The sequence below is a fragment of the Engystomops pustulosus genome, chromosome 4 (genome assembly GCF_040894005.1).
Source record: "Engystomops pustulosus chromosome 4, aEngPut4.maternal, whole genome shotgun sequence".
In the NCBI taxonomy this organism is placed as follows: domain Eukaryota; kingdom Metazoa; phylum Chordata; class Amphibia; order Anura; family Leptodactylidae; genus Engystomops; species Engystomops pustulosus.
This window is the reverse complement of record NC_092414.1, coordinates 29843154-29867039: the sequence shown is the minus strand read 5'-3', so window position 1 is coordinate 29867039 and position 23886 is coordinate 29843154.

Sequence of the window (23886 nt, the reverse complement as noted above, 5' to 3'; positions counted from 1 at the left end):
CTACAGGAGGAGCCTGGAGGACAGGGGGCTACAGGAGGAGGCTGGAGGACAGGGGGCTACAGGAGGAGGCTGGAGGACAGGAGGCTACAGGAGGAGGCTGGAGGACAGGAGGAGACTGGAGGACAGGGGGCTACAGGAGGAGGCTGGAGGACAGGAGGCTAAAGGAGGAGGCTGGAGGCTACAGGAGGAGGCTGGAGGACTGGAGGCTACAGGAGGAGGCTGGAGGACAGGAGGCTACATTATGAGGAGGATAGAGAACAGGGACAACACCATGTGGAGGGGTGGGGGTAGGGGCACAGATAATATTATGTGTAAGTTTGGGGAGATAAATAAAAGTGGAAAACGAAATGTCAAGGGAGGATAAAATTAAAGATGGGTTTTATATGTTGCAGATTTGCTTTATGGGATATTATACAGGTCCATAGGGGTGGCCAAAGTAAGGGGCACTGTACTATGGGGGGACCGTCAAGGTTGATATTATACTATGCTTGTGGGTGGGACAATGGGCGTGGTTTAGAAAAAGGGGGAGGGGCTTTTGTCCCTCTTTCTCTTGTCCAAAAGTTGGGAGGTATGGTGTCATGTCTGTGTGCAGGAGCCCTGAGGTCATATAGGACTGGCTACAATGGTGGAGGTCAGCCCAGCAAGTCATCATAGGACTATCCTTCATCCTCATGAAAGACAGAAAGGCTCACACCATGTGCCCCAAAAATAAACCCCACAGTGTCAAGAAAAAACTTCTACATGGTCCCTGATAAATCTGTAGCCTTATATTATATTCAAATATTGCACATTTTCCCCCCCAAAAATTTTAATTGTTATATGTTCCAATAAATAAGATTAAAAGCAGTGAGTGAGGCCGTCACTAATAAATATGTAGATATTCGGGCGTTTCATTCATTCTCTAAAAGTACAAGAGACAAGGACATTTTAATTCCTCCTGTAGTCAGACATATTGTCAGCTATTCAAGGGTTAATCCTTCAGAATCCTGAGTGTGACCTCATAGATGCGCTGAAGTCACAATTCCCACTGATGATAAATTGACCTCTGAATCAGAAGGGGCAGGTAATGGGTGATGGGACGTCGAGGAGTGAAGAACCGTGGATCTATGGACCCCTGGACGCATGGACCCCTGGACGCATGGACCCCCGGACGCATGGACCCCCGGACGCATGGAGCCTCGGACGCATGGACCCTGGACGCATGGACCCATGGACCTCGGGATCCCGGATACCTGGGTGACAGATATGTATTGGCAGTAACCCTCTAAGCCCAGAGGAAGGGCGATCCTTCAGCCATGGGTTCCCTAGAGGTTTCCTCCACAGGGGGTTTTTCCTCTCCTGAGTGCTGAAGGGTGACTCTTCGTGAGTCGAGGGTCTGCCATGGGATGGGATTATAAATAAATATTTGGTTATTTAGTTCCCAATTATTTGTCTTTTGTCTATTTATTGGGTCTTTTTTTTGTTTAATTCATTTTTCTTGGGGGTTTCTTGGGCAGGTGAATACAAGGTCTGTGCACATCACATCCTACAGGGTCATCAGGGAACATAGGGCAGTAACTGCCCCTATAGATGTATCTGCCCCAGTGGTTGCCCCTTATGTACTGCACAGGTATCACGTGTACACACATCCCCAGGGTAACATAACATATGCCAGAGCTGTCCTGGTTACTCATAGCAACCAATTACAGCACAGCTTCCATTCCTGAAAGTTCTCTCTTACACTGAAAGCTGCTCTGTTATTGGTTGCCAATTGATATACAGTAAAAGTAATTTCCTCAAGAAGCAAAGAAGATGACAACAAAACACTTCATTAACCTATTGACAGGGGAGTAACTAGGAGAGGCAGGGCCCCATAGCAGATTTCTGCATGGGGCCCCCTTCCCCTTAAAAAAATTGAGACACATTTGTAAGCATGTTTATACAATCACACTCATTTATACAAAAATAGATATATCTATATACAAATGTATAAAGTTCTACAGTCGTACACCCACATTTATAGACTCTTAGGGTACATTTAGACGCCCGTCTATGGGGACATATAGACGGCTGCAAATTTGCAGCTGCATATAAACATCCCCATAGACGGCAATGGCGAGTCGGCGGCACGGTGCCACACATGCATTTTCGCGACATACATCGGGGAACGATAGAGGCTGCTCTATATTTCCAGGTGTCTGTGGTTGTGCGGCGCTGTTTTCTATGGAAGGGGGAGGGGTCACCTCCTCTCCGGCGGGCATACCACCGTGTGAATGTACCCTCACACACATACATACATACATGTATACATTCATACGCACACATTTATGCAGTCATACATACATTTTTACACTCATGCATACTGTATCAACACACATATACAGTATATATATATATATATATACACACATATACTGCATATAAACATGCAGCAGATACACGCACATACCATAACACCATACACACACCATAATCACACATACAGCATATACACACAGTACAGTATCATACCTCCCAACCGTCCCGCTTTCGGCGGGACATTCACGTTTTTTAACCCAAGTCCCGCCGCTCCGAGAGGCTAAGAGATTCTCACGCTGTTCCCCGCATTGTCCCGGGACCAGGGTCGGACTGGCCGGCTGAGCGTAACCGCGGTAACCGCGCAGGGGGGGGGGGGTTCGGGTCGGCAGCGGCACATCCGCCATGCACCTGTTGGCTGCAGCACACGGAGCACACATTACCTCCAGGGATCATAACTGCATTGAATATGGTCAAGGACCTTCGATGAGGTCATGACCATGTGATGCCTGTGTGGGAGGAGCTACTGAAGACCCAGGTAGAGGTTCCTGCCGTGCATGCTGAGGTATGTGTATGTGAAGTTATACAGAAGTTATACAGTGCAAGAAAGGTATGACAGGTATATAATGTGTGGGGGGGGGGCAGTGTGTCAGGTATATAATGTGTGGGGGGGCAGTGTGTCAGGTATATAATGTGTGGGGGGGGCAGTGTGTCAGGTATATAATGTGTGGGGGGGCAGTGTGACAGGTATATAATGTGTGGGGGGGCAGTGTGACAGGTATATAATGTGTGGGGGGGGCAGTGTGACAGGTATATAATGTGTGGGGGGGCAGTGTGACAGGTATATAATGTGTGGAGGGCAGTGTGACAGGTATATAATGTGTGGGGGGGCAGTGTGACAGGTATATAATGTGTGGGGGGGGCAGTGTGACAGGTATATAATGTGTGGGGGGGCAGTGTGACAGGTATATAATGTGTGGAGGGCAGTGTGACAGGTATATAATGTGTGGAGGGCAGTGTGACAGGTATATAATGTGTGGGGGGGCAGTGTGACAGGTATATAATGTGTGGGGGGGCAGTGTGACAGGTATATAATGTGTGGGGGGGCAGTGTGACAGGTATATAATGTGTGGGGGGGCAGTGTGACAGGTATATAATGTGTGGGGGGGCAGTGTGACAGGTATATAATGTGTGGGGGGGGGCAGTGTGACAGGTATATAATGTGTGGGGGGGGCAGTGTGACAGGTATATAATGTGTGGGGGGGGGCAGTGTGACAGGTATATAATGTGTGGGGGGGGCAGTGTGACAGGTATATAATGTGTGGGCGGGCAGTTTGACAGGTATATAATGTGTGGGGGGGCAGTGTGACAGGTATATAATGTGTGGGGGGCAGTGTGACAGGTATATAATGTGTGGGGGACAGTGTGACAGGTATATAATGTGTATATATGTGATCTAGTGAAAGGGGGTTGCTTTAAAATTTTCCTTTTTTTTCAATTTTTAAAAAAATTTGTAAGATTATTGCAGACCCTCCAGGGTACTGATTGCTAATATAATATACTGAAATACTAGTGTATAGCAATTATACTGCTGATCTCTAATAGCCTCTCATCTGCTGGCTATTAGAGAGCATTACACATGGCAGGTCTACTAGTCTCAATGGGACTTTAGGCTACCATGGCAGCCGATCGCCAGGAGGAAGAGTTTGGGAAATCAGGAGGAGGACGGAGGACAGGGGGCTACCGGAGGAGGACGGAGGACAGGGTGCTACCGGAGGAGGACGGAGGACAGGGTGCTTCCGGAGGAGGACGGAGGACAGGGGGCTTCCTGAGGAGGACGGAGGACAGGGGGCTACCGGAGGAGGACAGAGGACAGGGGGCTACCGGAGGAGGACGGAAGACAGGGGGCTACCGGAGGAGGACGGAAGACAGGGGGCTACCGGAGGAGGACGGAAGACAGGGGGCTACCGGAGGAGGACGGAAGACAGGGGGCTACCGGAGGAGGACGGAAGACAGGGGGCTACCGGAGGAGGACGGAAGACAGGGGGCTACCGGAGGAGGACGGAAGACAGGGGGCTACCGGAGGAGGACGGAAGACAGGGGGCTACCGGAGGAGGACGGGGGGCTACCGGAGGAGGACGGGGGGCTACCGGAGGAGGACGGATGGCTACCGGAGGAGGACGGATGGCTACCGGAGGATGACGGATGGCTACCGGAGGAGGACGGAAGACAGGGGGCTACCGGAGGAGGACGGAAGACAGGGGGCTACCGGAGGAGGACGGAAGACAGGGGGCTACCGGAGGAGGACGGAAGACAGGGGGCTACCGGAGGAGGACGGAAGACAGGGGGCTACCGGAGGAGGACGGAAGACAGGGGGCTACCGGAGGAGGACGGAAGACAGGGGGCTACCGGAGGAGGACGGAAGACAGGGGGCTACCGGAGGAGGACGGGGGGCTACCGGAGGAGGACGGGGGGCTACCGGAGGAGGACGGATGGCTACCGGAGGAGGACGGATGGCTACCGGAGGAGGACGGATGGCTACCGGAGGATGACGGATGGCTACCGGAGGAGGACGGAGGACAGGGGGCTACCGGAGGAGGGCGGAGGACAGGAGGCTACAGGAGGAGGACGGAGGACAGGAGGCTACAGGAGAAGGACGGAGGACAGGAGAAGGACGGAGGACAGGAGAAGGACGGAGGACAGGAGGAGGGCGGAGGACAGGAGGCTACAGGAGGAGGACAGGAGGCTACAGGAGGAGGACAGGAGGCTACAGGAGGAGGATGGAGGACAGGAGGAGGCTGGAGGACAGGAGGCTACAGGAGGAGGATGGAGGACAGGAGGCTACAGGAGGAGGCTGGAGGACAGGAGGCTACAGGAGGAGGATAGAGAACAGGGACCACACCATGTGAGGAGGGTGGGGGTAGGAGTACAGCTAGAATTATGTGTAAGTTTGGGGAGATAAATAAATGTGGAAAACCAAGCGTAAAGGCAGGATAAAATTAAAGAGGGGTTTTATATGTTTTACATGTTGCAGAGTTGCATTAGGGGATTAGGGGATATTATATTGGTCCACGGGAAGGGGGGTTGTAGCATTTGGGGACCATCAAGTTCGATATTGTACTATGCTTGAGGGTGGGACAATGGGCGTGGTTTAGAAAAGGGGGAGGGGCTTTGTGTCCCTATTTCTCTTGCCCAAAAGTTGGGAGGTATGCAGTATATATACATCATACACACAGTACAGTATATACATGGCAAGGCATGCCCACTGGCCCATTAACATGGCGGGACCTGGCTGCCACGGTGGTACAGAGTGAACAGGGGTGTGCCATTCATGTATTTCTATAGGTAACCCTGCTTTCCCCACAGCCTCTCTCATTCATGTCCCAGATAAAACTGTTCCCCCCACCCTCCCCCCCAAGGGGACTATGGGGCCACAGCTCAGCCCCAGCCTCTCAGGGATATGTGCCTAATCACTCAGGCCCCCAGCAGATCTCACAGGGACAGGACAGACTCTCACATATATGTCCCTGAAGTAACTGCTCACCTCAGCCCCAACTCACAAGTATTATACAGCAGCCCAGACCACAATAAGGCCACAGCTCAGTCTGGATCAGCTCGGGCCTCTCAGCACTGCAGTCGGATGAGATGAGAAGAGGGAGGGGCATGGCCATGGTAGCTCCACCCACTATGTCCCGGGATTCAGGAACAGCCTCTGGTCTGTGTATACAGCACTGTCATGCTGTGAGGTGCCTCCTGCTGCTAAAACTTCTCCACCCTCACTGACTAGGCGCGGGGGCTACGCTCAGCAGGGACATAGGAGGATGGGTCCGTGGGCACGGAAGAAACACATTGGGGCAGATTTACTTACCCGGCCCATTCGCGATCCAGCGGCGCGTTCTCTGCGCTGGATTCGGGTCCGGCCGGGATTTATGATGGTAGTTCCTCCGCTGCGCTGAAGTCCGCTGGAATGCCTCGAAATACACCGGCCTATTCCTAGTGAAGGTGAGTGAAATTTTCGCGACACAATTTTTTTTTTAAATGCGTCGGTTTTTCCGAATCCGTCGGGTTTTCGCTCGGCCACGGACCCCGATTTCCGTCGCGCGCATGCCGGCGCCGATGCGCCACAATCCGATCGCATGCGCCAAAATCCCGGGGCAATTCAGGTACAATCGGCGCAAATCGGAAATATTCGGGTAACACGTCGGGAAAACGCGAATCGGGTCCTTAGTAAATGACCCCCATTATGACGACTCATCCCTGCCATGTCCACAGGCCCATTACCATGACGGGCCCCGTAGCAACTGCTACGGCTGCTACGGCGGTAGATACGCCACTGCCTATTGATGCTCAGAGAAGGATATATCTGTCACTGGAGCTGAGCCGCTATCAGGAAGCCGGGGTGTCATCTGCTACTAACAGCTGATACCCCAGTGTAGCACCCACATTGTGTGTGAGCTCTGATTGCAGGTGTTTGACCTGTTAGATGCCGTGGTCTGCTTCATTCAAATGCCACCTGGGGGATTGACCCCCATGATCAGCCCCCCATTCCGCTGTTGATGGGTGACAATAGTTGATATGGCTTCCTTGAGGTCCGATCAGGACCCCAGGACTGTCCATAGTCAAAACCAACAAAAATGGATCTTACAATCTCTGTATCTACTTTTCCCAGGGTGACTGTGATAATACCCTGCAATACATCAGTACTACAGGGAATTATAATGGAGATACCATCTGATGATTGCTGTTCATGTCCCATAGAGGGACTAATAAAAAAAGTCTACTGACATGTGGGTACATAGGTCTCCGTATGACCCCCCTGAACTTAAAGGGGACCTATCACCACGATTCTACCTATAAAGGTAGAACGGGTGGTAGGTGGATGAATGGGACGTAAGGATAGCTCTTTTTGGGCTAATCCTTAAGTCCCGGCTATCCTTTTGTAAACTTTAATTACTTTATATGCTAATTTTTTAAAGCAGCTACTAGGGCGTGGAGTAGCCGGACATGAGGCTACTAGTCGCTTCTACTCCACGCCCCAGTAGCCTCATTCCTCCGCCTACCAGGTAATCTTTGGCCTCGGAGCTACATCCACGCACCCGTAGGCCTGCGTTCTGCGCATGCGCAGAACACAGGGTATTCACACTAGGGCGCGCAACTACGAGGAGCTGCGCACCAAAGATTACCTGGTAGGCGGAGGAACGAGGCTACTGGGGCGTGGAGGAGAAGCGACTAGTAGCCTCATGTCCGGCTACTCCACGCCCCAGTAGTCGCTTAACAAAAATTAGCATATAAAGTAATTAAAGTTTACAAAAGGATAGCCGGGATGTAAGGATTAGCCCAAAAAGGGCTATCCTTACGTCCCATTCATCCACCTACCACCCGTTCTACCTTTATAAGTAGAATCGTGGTGGTAGGTGCCCTTTAAAGGAAACCTACCACTGCTGATGGTAGGTATTAGATGTAAACACCGGGCACCAGCTCAGGGTGAGCTGGTGCCGTAGCTTACCTTTGCTAGTGTTTTAAACCGCTATATCGCGGTTTAAACACATTTTGATGAACAGCCCCGAGGTAGCTTCGGCGCTGCGCACGGCCGTGAGCGCGCCTCCATAGGAAGTGCCGGAGGCGTCACGCTATGCCAACAAAACACTTCTGTCTATGGTCAGAAGCCACATAGATGGATCGCACAATCTCTCTATCAGCCTATGCAAAGGGTGACAGTGATAACACCCTGCAATACATCGTTTATGATTTTTACTGTTTATTTACTTTTATATATGATCTAGGGAAAGGGGGGGTTGATTTAAACTTTTACTTTATTTACTATTTTTTCATATTTGTTTATACATTTTTTTATTTTTTATTATTTTTTACCATTATTTCAGACCTTTCAGGGTACTTTAACCCTGCAGGGTCTGACTGCTGATTCCATATACTGACTGCAATACTACTTTATTGCAGTATTTAGCAATATTACTGATGATTTCTAATATCCTGCCATCTGCTGGCTATTAGAGATCATTACACATGGCAAGCCTACGAGTCTCAATAAGACTGATCAACTGATCCCGGATTGCCCCCCCCCCATGACATCATCGGAGGGCGGTGATTGGCCATCCAAGATGGCGGCGCTTATGTACTGGTAAGTTAGGTGCTGCGGTTGGACCATCAGTGCCAGCACGGACCGCGGCAGTAACAGGCGGGTGTAAGCTGTATTATACAGCCAACACCGAATGTGTATGGAGAGCTCAGCTCTTGAGCTCTTTCCATACACTCCTTGTAACACAAGGACGATATCGTTCGTCCTGGTGCTCGAAGGTGTTAATTTAATAATCTAGTCAAAACCTAAAAATAGATATATTGCCCAACTGTAGAGGAACAGGTAAGTACTTTGAGACTTGTATGGCTGCCATCATGCCAGAGAATGACTGTTCCTTTAGCTTTTGCCTAAAGTTGTACTTTGAACTACCACAAGAATCTAAAGATAAGTTGAACGTGCTTGGGAGATTTCATCACCAAAATCTTCAGGATTGGAAAACCAGCTTGAGGTATAATATAAGATGTAGCTCAAGATCACTACAAGAAATTCAATAAAATGAATCAAAAAGATGCCAGGCCTTTTATGTAAATATCTCAAGATTGAAAGCGGCATATGTTTTAAAAGGGTTCTTCTAGAATTTCTGGCAAAAACCTCTTTAGGGCCAAAGTATACTTTCCATGTTCCTACTTCATGCCGAAACTTCTTAGACTCCTGTGCCTGGAAAGCAGTACTATGGGGTCACCGGACTTGCTTTGGCAAACCGGTAACACCTTGAACCACAGGAAATCACTTGCTCTGACCTCACACATGTTGTCCCATGCTCTTTGGAGGGCACTCATTGGCTGAGGCAGGTCCAGTGACTCCCCAGCACTTCCACAGGGCACAGGAGCCAAAGACTGTAAGTACCAGCACAACAAGGAAACTAAGAGCCAGAATAAGCACAGTTTTTGAGAGTTTTTCTCTACTATCCCAAGGGCTTTTTCCTGGAAATGCCCTTTAAGGAAATGGTCTAGTGAAATATAAAAATGATATAATCATACCAACTGCGCGTTACAAATCCTACACAACTTCTTATATACTACAGTATTAGGCTGAGCTTTGTTCCCTTTGTGGTTCATTTACTGTGTCTTCTCCAAATAACTTCAAACATTTTCCCATCACCTGGGGTGGGGGGCAGAATTTTCCATTACACTGCTCGCTTCCTGAGTGACAGGTTTTCAGTAACCTCCCAAAATATGAAAAATGTATGAATACAATTGAGGTTTTCGGCCAAATCCAAATGTCGAGATCAAACTGAATTAATTATTTTGAAAGGGAACTAAAGATCAGCCATGGATAGCGGAGATAATACATCTCACTGATGTCCATATATTAATGGATAGTTGCTTTAGATGATATGACTCAGAGCAGGACAAAGGGAGAGGAGTAATATATAATTCCATATTAAAAACAGATGAATAGCCGGAAGCACAATAGCCGTATTAGAGGGAATACACACGGACAATGGCTGTTATCTGAATGATAAGGACTCTTAGTAATTGATATGTGAACTACTACACCTACACATAATACTACGCCTACATATCATACTTACTGACTTTTAAGCATGAAACACAGAATTAACCGTTAGTGAATCTCAGGAGACTTATGTGGGCCTTACACATGAAGCCATAAGCCAAAACCCTCAATTTGCGATATACTACGTTTTTTCACTCTAAGTAGACAAGTTGGTCACAAATTAGACTGTAGGATGATCCCACAGTGATAAATGGGATCTGCCAATATAGTGTATATGACCAGCATACCCAGGGTCGGCTCTAGGTTTCAGTAGGCCTCTGGGCGACAGAGCCAGTCTCCTGTTCCCTAGTTTATCCTACCAAGGATTTTAACAAGACCCAAAGTAAGTGGAGAAAACAGTTTTTGATTAACACATAGGGGCAGATTTACTTACCCGGTCCATTCGCGATCCAGCAGCGCGTTCTCTGCGGTGGATTCGGATCTTCCCGCGATTCACTAAGGTAGTTCCTCCTAAGTCCATAAGGTGTCGCTGCTGCGCTGAAGTCCGCCAAGGTCCGCCAGAGTTCACGATCCTATTCTTGGTGAAGGTAAGTGCGTGTCCAGTGACACTTTTTTTTTTTAAATGCGGCGGTTTCTCCGAATCCATCGGGTTTTTGTTCAGCCACACCCCCCGATTTCCAGGGGGCACCGATGCTCCACAATCCGATCGCGTGCGCTAAAAGCCTGGGGCAATTCAGGAAAAATCGTCGCAAATCGGAAATATTCGGGTAACACGTCGGGAAAACGCAAATCGGGCCCTTAGTAAATGACCCCCATAGAGTAACTTTTATTTTACAATCTAGACTTTAGAAGTATTAGAATCCTAAATTGTCCTATATCATCTCTGAATGGAGCCACAATAAAACATTTAAAACATTACATTGGTCCACAGCTTCTGGTGCCAATAATCCAGTAAACCTGGCAGAGAACACATGGAAGGTCTGGTGCATGCGCATTGCAGCCAGGGTCTAAGGCAGCATCTTCCAAGCAGACCATGACGAAGTCCAATATGGCTACTTTAAAGAAGTGGTCTTCTTTAAAGGGAACCTGCCGCTAAAATTAACCCACCCAAAATAAATACTTCATAAAACCTAAGAGTTAAAAAGCACTGCCCTTATCCCTAAATGGTTCCTTTCCATGGCTGCAATGTTAAAAAATCAGTTTATATGCAACTCACCTGATGTGAGTCCAATAATATTAATGGAGTCCTTCACAGGGGCGTAACTACAATGGTAGCAGCCATAGCAACCGCTATGGGGCCCACAGTGTCAGGGGACCCTAGCATCAGATATGACACACTAAAGCGTGGAGGATGTGCATTATTATATACATATTATGCTGCACATTGTACTGCATACGTATATATGCTGCATCTGTGATGTGTATATGTTGTATGTGTATACGGTGTATGGTGTCTGCATATACTGAATGTGTGTATATATGCTGTGTCAAATGTCACTGTATGTGTGTGTGTTTATGCTCTATATGCATGTATGAGCATATGTGCATAAGTGTATAAATGTGTTATTGTAACTTGTATGTGTGAGTATACATCTATCTCTAATTTTTAAGTGGGAAGGGGGGCCGCATGTCGAAGCCTGCTATGGGGCCCTGCCACTCCAAGTTACGCCACTGGTCCTTCATATTACATTTTACTTACATTTTTCTGCCTCCTTGTTCTTGATTGACAGGTTTCCCTGCTAGGACATTCTGCTGTATGAAACTAGTAGTTAGGGACCATCTGCTAATTTTCAACATAGTCCCCTTTTAGAAAGATACACTTCTCCCAACGTTCCTGCCATTTTTTGACCCCCTCCCCTTCTGTCTCGGTGATGACTTCCTCGTTTGAGCTAAAAAATTTTCCCACAAAACATATCTTCATGTTGGGGAACAAGAAAAAGTTGCAGGGAGCCAGACCGGGTGAATACGGGGGGTTGCGGCAGCAATTCATAACGCAATTCATGCAGTTTGACAGCGACAATTCCGGATGAATGTGCTGGTGCGTTATCGAGTTGAAACAGCACCTTTTTTTTTGCCAAATGTGGCCGCGTTTCCTTAAATTTTTTGTTAAAGCGGTCCAATAACTCACTGTTGTATTGTCCAGTGATTGTTCTTCCTTTTTCTAAAAAATCCATGAGAATGACGCCGTTTGCATCCAAAAAAATTGTCGCCATGACCTTTCCAGCCGATGGGACCGTCTTCACCTTCTTTGGAGCAGATTCACCAGGAGAAATCCATTGTTTTATTGTTGCTTAATTTCTGGTGTGTAATGATGAATCCAGGTTTTACATTTGCATATTTTCCCAGAATCCCCTAGTGGAGTGTCCATGGCTATAAGTCTCCATACGCCTACATGGCGTCCTTAATTGGCAGTCTCCGTAAGGAGAACTCTTACTTCCCGTCTTGCTGTTAGATGTAGATTTTAGTCCATTTTCGTCTTCTTTGTTAGTATGCATTTTTCTTTGTCAATTTGCCAAGTGGGTGGTTCATTGGGTTGAGATGAAATGTTTCAGCTCTATGGGGCACATTTACTAAGGGTCCTTTGGACGCATATCCGTTGGGTTTCCCGAATTTCTTCGTTTTGCGCTGAATTTGCGCTCAAATTTTTGGCGCACGCGATCGGATTGTGGCGCATTGATGGCGGTTTCATGCGACACAAATTGAGGGGCGTGGCCGTCGGACAACCCGACTGATTCGGACAAACCGCGGAATTTAAAAATCAAATTGTGTCGCAAGATCAGTACTCACATGCACCGGGAAGAAGAAGGTGAACTCTGGTGGACCTCAGCAAGGGAAGCGACACATACAGTAAAATTGGACGCCCGATCTCAGTGAATCGCGGCAGACCCGAATCCTCGTTGGACATTCCAGATCAGCGTCGTCAATGGGATAGGAAAGTAAATGTGTCCCTATGTCTTGACCAGTTATGTGTACCCTCTGCAGGGCAACACCCTCTCCTCCCCATCACCCGAGCACCAAGCAAGAAGCTTTAGCTTCACCTCCCACCACCCTCTCCTATATCTACTTTTTTATACTTTTACACAAAATTTGGGTTTAATGAACACTAACTGTCCCCAATATGTTTATGCAAAATTTTGTGTATATAATTTTGATGTAATTATGTAAAATATGCAGAACATTTTAAGGTTATCTTTTTTATAAATTCCATTACAAATTTATATCTAACATTCCTATTTAATAGACAATCCCAGGAAGAAGATAAAGAAAGAGAGATCAAGAAGAGAGAGAAGAAAATGAATGAGAGAAGTGATAAGTTGTGTTTCATGTTCCTTCGGAAGACGGGCCTCATGGTTGACTATACAGCAGAAAATCTCATTGTAGTTTATTAATAAGAATTTGTCTCTACCACAATAAAGAGATAATCCAAAATCTAGATAAGCAATGATGCACGTCTGGAAATGAACCGGGAAAATGGAGATTTGTGGTAGAGATAAAAGAATGTCACAAGTCTTTGCATCTCTGTCGGAAATGTGTTCCTTTGGAGGTAAATGTGAAAGACTGCAAAGTATTGTACAGCAAATATTTAGCTTTCTTCAACTCAAGGTCGTCATCTAGTTAGTCAAGGTTAACATTGCAAGGCAGACTTTAGCACTGAAGGACTCTAGAGGTGGACACAACTTTCAGTATATTCAATTTGGCAGCTTTTTTCTGACCATAGTTTGTCCTGGTATCAGCGGCAAATTAAGATTTCCTTGGACCATGGGCTGTAGGAACATTTTGGGTCCCCCATATTTTTTTTTAAAGATTTGACATTGACGGACTACTTTTATTTATTTTTTTAGATTAGACCTAATGGAAACCTGAATGTTCAATGGTTTAGTGTGAACTAGTAGTAACCACTTGCAGTTTTGCATTCAATGCAGTTGCCTTTATTGTGAACACTGACCCGTTGCCACAACTATCCAGGGGCAGGTTAGGGCTGCCATGGACCCTGGGCTGTATGAATATTACAGCTCCTTCATGTTCGGAATTTACTTCTTATATATGGTGGTAAAATCAAGCATCTTGGGGAATGGAGGATGAGTCGCCTCTGCCTTCTCTCAATCTGCAGTTTCAGAACCTTTGGAGGACCTCCAAGGACTTGTGTACATGTGTATTGAGAGCAGATGTACAAGGATTTCATGGGTGAAGGTCCTTCTGAGGATAAAAATTGGTAGGTCGTTTGGTGACCATGGGCCCCCTAGACGGCTTGGACCCTTGGGTACTGCCCAACTGCCTATGCTATTATCCAGGGGGAGTTTATCAGCCGGTCCGCGGCGCCGCTGACAGCTAGCTCCGCAGCCCTGCGCCTGGTCAGAGCTCGCTCTGTGTGGATTTATAATGTTTTCTGCCATAGCCGTGACAGCTCGCAGCTCCCGGCAGAGAACATTATGCAGGACGGGGTGGGGGCGGTTGGATGCAGGAAAACAAGCCCAGTGCTCCCACTGATTCAGGGAAACAAGCCTGGTGCTCCCACTCATTCTGAACCTATGGTAAGTTGAAACACATTCTCATTATAAATGTCATAATTATATGATAAGTATGCACTAAGCTCCACCCCTCCATAACCCCACCCCATATGACCAAAGCCCCGCCCCCACCGGGCCATGGAAAACTGGTCTAGCTTAAAGCCGGTCCCTGGTGCAAAAAAGGTTGGGACCTCTGCTATAATCCACTAGTGCAACTATCCCACATTGGTCTTGGAATTTAGCTCCATGGTCCCCAATTGCTAAAGACAGCAGTATAATAGAGCTGTGAAAATAGGGCGTAATATGTAGATTACCTAACTCTGCATAATAAATGGCTATGGCCTAACAGAGTTAAGTCAATAAGCAGTTACACTAAATGCCATGCAAATGTCACGGGTGCTCCCGCGATCCATGTTGCGGATCCTTAACCCCTTAAGGACGCAGCCATTTTGCAGGTTAAGGCTCAGCCCGATTTTTTGGATTCTGACCTGCGTCGCTTTATATGGTTATAACTTTTGAACACTGTTACTTATCAAAACGATTCTGAGATTGTTTTTTCCCCACATGTTGTACTTCATTTTAGTGGTAAATTTTGGCTGATAAGTTTTGCGTTTATTTACAAAAAAAAAGAAAATATGATAAATTTTTTGAAAAATTTGCCATTTTCGAAATTCAAAATCATTGCGTTTCCAGGCAGATAGATTTACCACCTAAATAAGTTGCTGAATAACATTTCCCATTTGTCTACTTTACATTTTCATAATTTCTGAAATGTCTGGATAATTTATTTTGATGTCACGCGGCTTACAAAAAGAATATCGCTTTTCCGGATTTTCAGAATTGACTATTTTGGGGATAAATACAGTTTGGAATGAAATTTTACATATTTAGCATCAAAACCCCCCTATATAATCAACCCATTTTCAAATCTGCACCCCTCAAGCTATCAGAAACAGCATTTACGAAGATTGTTAACCCCTTGAGATCTTCATAGTAATTGAATCAAAATGGAGGTGAAATTTAGAATAGTCAAATTGTTCCCTTATACGTTCATTTAGCCCTAAAATTTACACATTTCCAAAATATAAAAAGAGAAAACCCACCATACAATTTGTTCTGCAATTTCTCCTGAGTACAAAGACCCCCCACATGTGGCCGTTACTTGTTTTATGGGCGCACAGCGAGACGCAGAAGGGAAGGAGCGCCCTGCAGCTGCCAGGATTTTAGTTTCCTCATTGGCCCCTTTTGAAGGCTATAAAATTTTCGCTTTAGCGTTATTGGGGCCATGTGATGCCATTTTTTTTGTGCGATGAGATGCTTTTTCCATTGTTACCATTTTGGGGTTGGTATCACCTATTGTTGAAAATTTAGGAACTTTTTTTGAGGGCAGGAGTAGAAAAGCATCAATTCTGTACTGGATTTTTTACTCTTTTTTTTTTTTGGTGTTCACCGTATAGACTAATAATCATGTTATCTTTATTCTATGGGTCGATACGATTACGGGGATACCAGACTTGAATATATTTTCTTACGTTATACTAAATTTGTCAAACAAAACCCTAATGTGGGGAAAAATCTATCATTTATGTATTGCCGTCTTCCAAGTGGCATAACATTGTTACTTTTTTGGCTACGGAGCTGGTTGATGGCTTATTTTTTGCGGGACATGTTGTACTTTGCACCAGTATCATGTCGGAGTACACATGGTTTTTTGATCGCATTTTATAGCATTTTTTGTGGGATTGAATAGCTAAAAATCATAATTTTTGGAAGGTTTATAGCAGTTTTTTTTTACGGCGTTTTTCGTGGGGGTTCAATAATGATTTACTTTTATTCTACGGGTTGTTACGGACGCGGTGATACTATATATGTGGGGTTTGTGTTATGATTTAGACTTTTTTTTTAGTTATATGTCTCTTTATATGTTTTGGGGGTTTTGGGCATTTTTAGTGATTTATTACTTTATTTTTTTATTGAATAACATTTTTTTTTTTACTTTTTCACTTTTATACCATGGGACATGAAGAAGCAATCATCTGATTGCTTCTTCATGATAATATTCTGCAATACTCATGTATTGCAGAGTATTATCAGTGTCAGCCTATGCACTTGCATAGGCTGGCACTGTGCCAGTAAGATGACGTCACAGACGCCATCTTACTGGCAATTCTTGCAAGTAACTCTGGGGTCCAGATCGGACCCCAGAGTTACTATAGCAACGATCGGCGCCCCCCGAAAACGGTTCGGGGGGGCCGATCGTGGGGGAAAGACCCCCCAGAGGCATGTTAGATGCCGCGGTCGCGTTGACCGCGGCATTTAACGGGTTAAGCACCCGCGATCGGAGTCAACTCCGATCGCGGGTGTTACACTGGGGTGCCGGCTATTAGTTACAGCCGGCACCCCGTGTTTCCCGATGCCGGTTCGGCTCAGATCTTGAGCTGAACCGGCATGGGCTCAGCGTCCGATATATCGGACGCTGAGCGCTAAGGCATTGAGCTCAGCGTCCGATATATCGGACGCTGAGCGTTAAGGGGTTAAAAGGCCAGCGTCCTCTTGATTGGCTCCCGCTAATCCAGCTCGCCCTTATAATCCGGCACCTCCCTTCACCCCCTGCCGGATCTTCTCCTAGGATCTCCTATGGTTTCCATACCAGGCTTCCCTAAGCCGTTCCTGTGCAAGAGAAAGCCCATTAGCGTTTCCAGATGCTTTCCTGTGTTCCTGTGTGTCTCCATCGTTCCCATACGCTCCTGGTGTGTCCTGTCTTCCATCGTTCCCAGACGCCTCCGTGTTCCTGTGTGTCTCTAGCGTTACCATTGTTCCTCCCTGTTCCTGTCTCCAGCGTTACCAGGGTACCTCCGTGTGCTCCTGCCATCCTGTGTCAAGTCTTCAGTCTGCCTCCGTGCTTCCTGCTGTGTCTCCCAGGGTTCCAGTCCAGCGGTGTCTCCAGTCCGTGCCAGCGTTAGAAGTGTTCCTCTGTGTTGCTGCTGTCATCCCAGGCTCGGACTGTTTCTTGCATTCCCTGTACCTTGGCTGCCCCCGCGGTGGTCCAGAGGGTCCACTGGTCCACAGACTTCTCCCTCCGGACTCTTCCCATAGAGACTTTTAGTTCTGTTGTCTGTCCTCCTGATTGGCTCCCGCTAATCCAGCTCGCCCTTATAATACGGCACCTCACTTCACTCCCCGCCGGATCTTCTCCTAGGATCTCCTATGGTTTCCTTGCCAGGCTTTCCTAAGCCATTCCTGTGGAAGAGAAAGCCCATTAGCGTTTCCAGATGCTTTCCTGTGTTCCTGTGTGTCTCCATCGTTCCCATACGCTCCTGGTGTGTCCTGTCTTCCATCGTTCCCAGGCGCCTCCGTGTTCCTGTGTGTCTCTAGCGTTACCAGTGTTCCTCCGTGTTCCTGTCTCCAGCGTTACCAGGGTACCTCCGTGTGCTCCTGTGTCAAGTCTTCAGTCTGCCTCCGTGGTTCCTGCTGTGCCTCCCAGGGTTCCAGTCCAGCGGTGTCTCCAGTCCGTGCCAGCATTAGAACTGTTCCTCTGTGTTGCTGCTGTCATCCCAGGCTCGGACTGTTTCTTGCATATCCTGTACCGTGGCTGCCACTGTGGTGGTCCAGAGGGTCTATTGGTCCACAGACTCCTCCCTCCGGACCCTCCCCATAGAGACTTTTAGTTCTGTTATCAGTGTGCCCCTTTACAGCAATAAATACTAGATTTAATATCGGTGGCATCTGCAAGTGACTGGAATGAGACAAAATATAACCCAAACCTATAACCCTAAGGATAAATGGATAACACCCAGAAGGGCAAATCTCATGACCCATAAAAACTAATGGGTAGCAGAGTAGAGGGGCCAAACTTATGTCCCATAAGGGCTAATGGACATCAGAGAGGGGGAACCTATGTCTCATAAAGTCTATTGAACATCAAAGAGGGAGAGTGTTCAAACTTATGCCCCATAAGGGCTAATGGACATCAGAGAAAGAGTAAAGAGCTTCTTCAAGGACTGGCCCCACTCTTAGGCTACACATGTGTCTGTGTCTATACAACCTTCCAGTCTGGTTGCTCATATATTTGAACAATACATATATTTTACAGGTAAAACTGAGGACAAATCACATATTTAGAGCATATTGTAGAGTTTAGCATTGCAGCCGAGAAGGATTATACTGCATAGGGAAGGAGCTAATTACCCGTCCCCATGTGACTGAGGAATAACGAGTAAATTGTCTTCGTCTATATGGCCTTAATGATGAATCTGGAAAGATTTACATCGGAGTTTGAAGTCCTATTTTCTTTTCCATGAAACACAAGAAATGAATGCTGTTTATGGCGCTACTTTTATGCGTTTATTTTCATTTTGGGGTTTGACTGAAACATGTGTCATTTTTATGCCTATGTGTATTTGTTTGTACAAATGGTGAAAGGGTCAGATCAGGGTCCTTGTAACACATTGGGGAGTCTGGTGCAAAGGTTACTGTACAAAGGTGAGCCCCCTCTTTTCCCCATGGGAAAACCATATATACAACATAAGAGAATTAGTACTATGCAATACCCATATATAGAGGATAGGGGTAGTACTGTTCTGGGACCGTGCAGATCAACTAGGTGTAGCCATACTGCTTTGCATCCAAATATAGAGCATAGGAAAAATAGTGCCCATATATGCCAGGTAAGAGTAGTACTGTCTTGTGCCTACATATACATGATAGGAGTAGTAGTAATGTGCCCATGTATAGAGTTGGAGAAGAAGAACAGTTCTATACCCATATATGCAGGATAGGATGAGTATTACTGTGCAGTGCTCATATATATATATATATATATATATATATATATATATATATATATATATATATATATACGGTATATATATATAATAGGAGTAGCAGTAATGCGCTGAGACCATAAATATAGGGTGGTAGTAGATGTACTTTCTGTGCCCATATACAGAATAGGAGAAAAAGTACTATCCAGTTTTGAAGGGGGCAGAGTGGACCGGCACGGGGCGTTCCGACCCCGCATCTAACCGTAGCCTGAGAACTTGTACCAGGCTGTGCCCGACATTAAATTTCCTGCTGAAGACTCATATACTGGTATACGAGGCCGAAGACTCATGATGTATTCACCACGGAGGGCAGGCAGGGCCTTTATCATATGCCACATGAACGGAGCACCAGCTATGATACATGTCCCCCAATAAGCCTAATATTCACATGGAAAATGCTGAACACTTTACTGTCATGACAGTTAAATAAAGCTTTGAAATTTTTTATACAAATTAGTTTTAGAACTTTTTAGAAATTCAAAATTAATTAATTTGACCTTTACAAATATAACAAGGGAGGTCAGACTCTTAATGCCGCCATCAGAAGAACACAATGGTTAGATATTAGAGAAAACTGAAGGGCAATTACTGTATATGGGACATTTAATATTATTATAGCAATTTATATACTTTATTGGAGAAAATCATATTTTCATGTATGGAACTCCTGGTGTATATGTTCATGTATATTCATAGGGCTTCAGTAACCAATAAGAAGCCACTTTTATATACAGAGGGCCACCATTTTTATGAATGATATCAACAGGTGACATTATGTATGCTACTTCACCAATGGTGTGACGGCGATATCTACCCTGCAGATTGTACTTCAGAGTACACATATATGATACAAACAAAGAGTATGGCGCTCGTGCACCGGAGTATGATAAAGGCCATGCCCCTATTGTTACAGTGAATACATCAAGAGTTATAGGTCTAGCAAAACTATGGTTATTCGTAAAAACCTGCAAACTAATGTTGTTACAAAATATGCAGACACAGGGAAGGATTGTCGCATGCTGGCCCACTCCACCAACGCAACCCCCTCTGCATAGCCGCAAATATAATCGCAGTTTCTGGTAGTGAGCAAGAGGTGAACGATTCTTCTTGATAAGGTCTTATTAACTTCTCCTTGCCATCATTTATTGCTGATGAATTTGTTGACCGAGCTTCATGCAGCACATCTCCACACTGCGCCCCTAAAGATACCACAGTCATTTACACTATATTTCTGCTAATTAATTTACCCTGCTATGTAGCAAAGCAACCCCTTCATTCATTTATATGCATAAAACAACCCACTTTATAATTAATATGGCATCCCTCTATTAATATAAAGATCACTACCCCCCCCCCAATTAATGTAGAAGCCACTACACCCCTCATTAATTTATTGTGATTTCAGGATGGCCATCCCCACCATGCGCAATATACACTAAACGTCAGATCATTTACAGCCTGACAATGATACTTATTGAATGCTACTAAACTTGTAATCTACGCTCGACCTCCTAAATAAAGAAACGTGGTGTATTAGTCTATAACTATTTTTATTTGGGCTACATTCAGTCCTTGGCCTGTGTACAGACCCTGTACTATTTGTGTGATAAGGTTATTCCCTGTGATATGTTTACATGAATAACCATTACAGATACTCAAATATATATCAAATAAAATGTGCAAGATTCCGGAAGAATATGGACAAAAGGAAGGATGTATGTGGAAAGAGGAAATGGACAATGTTAAAAGGTCACTGTGCAACAGAGGATATGTCTATTTTGATGGTGACATATTTAATAAAGTGTCATTGTTCCATCTGTTTATTGGAATAAATGAACAAAAAGCAACTTGTGTAATAGTAGTTATTGTTCATTGAATTAGTGAGTCCTACAAATTTCTTGTAGGCCCCCAAAACTACCTAAAAACCAACAAAGACCCTACATCAGTGATGGCGACCCTTTTGGAGATAGAGTGCCCAAGCTACAACCAAAACCCACGTATATGTCGCAAAGTGCCAACATGACAATTTAAGCAGTAACTTATTGCCTCTTGCTGTATCACAATTTTTAATCGTATTGGCATCCTGAGGACACCAATACAATAGAAAGATGTTGTAGCTTTCCTCCAGGGTCCCCTGAAGAGGAAGAATCAGGGGACCCAGAGCAGGAGCTCCAATGACAATCCATCTCTATCCACATCGTCTCGCTCCTCCTGTAGTCCTGGCAGCCAAGGATGTTGCTATAAAATAGCGCTGAGCATGGCAAGTCATGGGCTGTATTGGATCACAGGAGGAAGTCTTGAGTCCTAGATGACAAACTCTGTGTTGGAGTAATGGCCTGGGTGCCCACAGAAAGGGCTCTGAGTGCCACCTCTGGCACCCGTGCCATAGGTTCGGCACCACTGCCCTAAATACTAGTTACCTTGTAACCCATGCTCCAGTGATGATGACTTGTGGCTATTAGCTAACCCTCGGGGACTGAAAAAGCTTTGGAGGGTTGAAGTTGTAGCACCTATACCTATGTTCTGCTGAAGGGTAAAAATGCAGAAGCCAAATGGCTTTCAGGCTTTGAACTACTCAATCAGTCTGGCAAACAATCTAATAGCATGAAAAGTATAATAAAAGTAAAAAAAGAAACAATACTGCTTCTAAGATTTTCCCACCACTCCAATACTCGATGCCCTTGGCACTGAAGGTAAATAGGGCCTTGTTCATACCAATCCTAGATTTAGTGGACTAAGGGTCATGCAAAATCACTTTTTCCTGGCTGGAGATGCACCCATGCAGTTGCATCTGTTTTCTACTCTGACACCTTATGTAGTCCTAAATCGAAAAAATGCCAAGCTTCTACCTCAAAAGACGTTGAAAGTCCAGGTTCTTCGTCAAGGTACACATCCCAACTGCACTTTTTAGTGCTATAAGTAAACAATTAAGGGGCTTTTTGAACCTGACTCCCTTTTTGCCCGTCAGTTCTTTGGTCACCGTTCATCAGAAATGTCCCGGAAGAAGCCTTACGGCAAAACCCCGGGTCGGGCATTGATGTTTCTGGTTACCATCGTGAATGGTTTTATACAAAACACTAAAATTTCACATGTTTGTAAGTATAAAAAATTACTTAAGTTCTAATTGAAGGTTTATATGATCTGCACCATGGGTCTGCTCCCCACCAATTAGCTTCCTCTAGGAAGCCGCATCCGAGGAACTAATTTGGATTTCTGATGAGGTGAGGAGCAAAAGAGGAGTCAAGTTCAAAAAGTCCTGTTACTGTTTAACCACAGCACTAAATACGGTTGAAATACTTACCTATATGAAAAACCTGGACTTTCAAACGTTTTTGAGGTAGTAGCTTGGCATATTTTACTGTTTAATGTGGGCTGGACCTGCCTACAAGCTCTTTTGCCTCACCAATTCGTACTCTTTTATCTTCTAAATTTTAACCTTAAGTATCCCTGCCACCAAATTTGGTGTGGGGTTGTAGGGTCCTGCCATGACTCCATTAAAGAGCCCAAATATGTGAAATAAACGACCCCAAACATCAGGTGGTGGTCATCTGGTTTCTAATCTGGGGGACATGGTTGACTAATCTATTTGTGCAGGTTCTTGGAGTTTTATTTTGTGTATGATTTTCTAGTTCAAGCACTGTATGAGTGTATTTTTTAATATCTACATGTATTATTATTTTTAGACACGTTCCAAGAAAAAATATTTGGCCCTCAAACCTCCAACAACCTTAATCTGGCCCTTCTATCTGTAGCTCTGTGGGATCTCCATTGTCAGGTATCACTCACAGGTTCATAGATGACACCTTAAGTCCAGACATATGTCCGCGATTGTTGAGAGAACAAACGCAACATGTCGAAACATTGAGGATCTTGTAGATACTAGAAAAGGAAGACCCGATGATTGAGCTTGGCCAGATGGCTGCCATATACAAACATTATGTGATATATTAGGAACTTTCTGATCATCTTGTGAGGCTGAAGGTTTGAAACATCTTCACTTGTAAAAACAAATAAAGCTAATGAGAAGATTAAAAGTTAATATTGTACAGTGTATATTGTAGAGAGTTTCCATAGCATACTCTGTTATCAATGGACAGACTCACAAATAATCATCACATTTTTGATGAATACGTATGTTTACAATTGTGTATGGTTTATGGTTGTACTAAGTTTGATTATTATCAATAGGGATAACATTCTCATCAGTGGGGGTCTGAGTGATGGGACCCCCATCGATCACGAGAATCGAATCCCAACAATCGTAAGAACGTGGGAGTCTCGCTTTGTGATGGGGTTGCAGATCGGGATGTATCCTGCCACTCCATTCAATACTTTGGGAGCATCGGAAATTGGCAAGCATAGTGCTCATCTACTGTATCTCTGGTTCTCTCATCCACAGTCTATGACATGAAATTTGCCCAATCTGGGCCTGCTTACACCATGGTGGGTGCCCACAGCAGGAAGATCCTGGTTGTATGAATCCAGGAAGATACAATATAGGAAGAAGCAGCAACAGTGAATCAAGTGTTTTGACTTTTGGTCAAACTTGCTTTTCTTTGGTTAACAAAGACCAAGTGTTGAAACGTTGCTTGAGTTTCCATTGAAAATAAAGAGAACATTTGACTCGCTGGAGTGTGGCTGCAACTTTCTCTATGGTATTGAATGGGTGTTGTTAGGGTTGTAAAAGATAGGGGGCACTGTCCCCAATGCATGTGTATTGAATTAT